Source organism: Saimiri boliviensis, chromosome 6 (genome assembly GCF_048565385.1).
Source record: "Saimiri boliviensis isolate mSaiBol1 chromosome 6, mSaiBol1.pri, whole genome shotgun sequence".
NCBI classification, from domain to species: domain Eukaryota; kingdom Metazoa; phylum Chordata; class Mammalia; order Primates; family Cebidae; genus Saimiri; species Saimiri boliviensis.
In genome coordinates, this window is record NC_133454.1 from 12,659,855 (window position 1) to 12,662,364 (window position 2,510).

General features: G+C 27.3%; 1 non-coding gene across 1 annotated transcript; it reads left to right on the top strand.

Moving 5' to 3' along the window:
• The first annotated feature begins 676 nt into the window (after nt 1-676).
• Nucleotides 677-817, top strand: LOC120360990 (U4 spliceosomal RNA). The gene has a single exon (XR_005577355.2). It is a non-coding gene; the product is annotated as a U4 spliceosomal RNA (small nuclear RNA).
• The last annotated feature ends 1,693 nt before the right edge of the window (nt 818-2,510 follow it).

Below are 2,510 nucleotides of genomic sequence, written 5' to 3' on the forward strand. Positions count from 1 at the left end.
AAAGCTGATAGTTACTATGTGGTGTAATTCTGAACCCAGATGGTCATTTGAAGCACTGATATAGTAATCTGATATGATTAACCAATTCTAGGTTTTATGCAATTTAGATTTCTCCATTGACATATTTTGTAGATGAGGTCAAGTTTATTGATGTTTAATGTGCACAGAATATAAACTCTTTTGAATAATTTAGTTATATAAATTTGGCCAACGGTATGTGATTTTGTAACTCCTACTATAGTCAAGACATAGAACCTTCCCTTGTTTAGTTTTGGAATTATTGTTTCCAAACCACTAACTCTTACCAAAACAACAACAAAAAAATCTGATTCTACCCTTATAATGTCAACTGTGTATCTTATCATACAGATTCATCACTAATTATTTTAGGGTTTTATGGTTTAGACATATTTAAAATTTAAATTTCAAATCGTTTATTGCTTGTACCACAGCCTTGAAAGTCATTGCCTCCTTAAATTTCCACCTTAAATTAAGCACCTCTTTTGATGTATCTTAACACCATGGAAAGTACAGAAAAATACAACTTTATAACTTTGTATATTAACTTTGTGTCCTGTGATTTTGTTAAACTGATTATTTCTAGTAGCTTTCGGGAGGTATATTTTTGGTGAATTTTTACATAGACTATCATGTCATCTATAAATAAACACTCATTAGCTTTGTGCAGTGTCAGTATCGTAGCCAATGAGGTTTATCTGAGGTGCGATTATTGCTAATTGTAAAGTTTTCCCAATACTCCGCTATCACAACTTGAACTATAGTCGGCATTGACAATTTTTGACAGTCTCTACAGAGACTGAATTATTAAAAAACAAAACAAAAAACAAACAAAACACTCATTAATTCCTTTCAAATTTATATACACTGTTTTATCTTGTCATATTGTTTTAATAATGCTCTGTCTCCAGTGCAATATTAAAGAGATTTATAAAGAAAACATATTTTTGACTTGTTTCTGAGTTTCAAGAGAGAAAACATTTAATCCTTTACTCATAGGTAAGTTTTTTTTATAGATACACCTTATTAGGTTGAGAAAATTCTCTTCAATTCTTACTGTGGTGAGAGTATTATGAATAAATTTTGAATTTTTGTTAAATATTTGTGTACATTAATGGAGATAATTATTACTTTTTTGTATTTTCTTCATATACTTAATTAAATTCTTCTCCAATAATTTAATCTCCTGTGACATAATGCTGCATTTATAAAATTAAACCTACTTAATAATGATATCTTACACTTTAAAAAATATATGGCTGGATTAAATCTGTGATGATGTATCAGGCAAATATTAGCCAAATTATAATCAAATTGACTTTGGAATAAGAAACGCAGATGGTAATTATGTGATTATAATGAGTTCATTCTAGTAAGAATATGTGCTAACCCAAAATGGCTATACACAAAATAATAGGCTCCAAAATACAAAAAGCAATACCTAATAGAATAAATAGACTATGCACAATTATACTTGTAGAGTCCTATGCTTCTCTCAAAATAATTGATAAAATAATTAGAAAAATATTTTTAAGAATATAGAAGATCTACACTAAGCTATCAGCGAAACTGACCTAGTTGTTATTTATAGAACACTATAACAAAGAAAACATACAAAGCATTATTTCAGATGTGCACAGAACACATCAAAATATCATATCCTAGACCTATACAAATATTTATAAATTAAAATGATAATCGTATAAAATATGTACATCAAACACAATAGAACTAAATTGAAATACACAAAGGAAAAGAGAAAATCTTCAAATATTTGGAAATCTAAGTAATACATGAATAAAGAAGAAATCTCAAGAGAAATTTTAAAATATGAAATACATTAAAAGAAAAGTATAATACATTAAAATGCTGGATACAACCTAGAGGTAAATTTATAGCACTAAATACTAAGAGAGAATAAAGCAACAAATCAATGGCCTAAGCCTTCAGTCTAAGGAACCATAATAAGAAAATTAAAATTAAAATAAGGAGAGAGAAGAAAATAATAAATATAAGGGAATAAGTTAATGAAATAGAAATCAGTACTATAAGAATGGAAAATGAAAAACAATTGAGAAAATAAACTGAAACCAAAAACTGTTTCTTTGAAAAGATTAATAAAATTAATCTGTGTTCAAATAGATCAATAAAAAATACAAATTAGCAATATTAGGATAAAAAAGACACTGCATATATTAAAGGGACAATACATTATATGATAAAGTAAAAAATCTAAATAGCCAAACAATTTTAATAATTTTTGTTATAGTAAACACATAATAGAATTAAACATTGCAACCATTTTTAAGTGTATAGTACAGCAGTGTTAACTCTGTGCACACTGTTGTGCAACAGATTCCTAGAATTTATTTTTATTTTGCAAAACTGAAAATATGTACCCATTTAACAACAACTCCTTTCTCCTCGCCTAACTTCTGGCAAGCACCATTATACTTTATAAGAGTTTTACTACTTTAGACATCTCATATAAA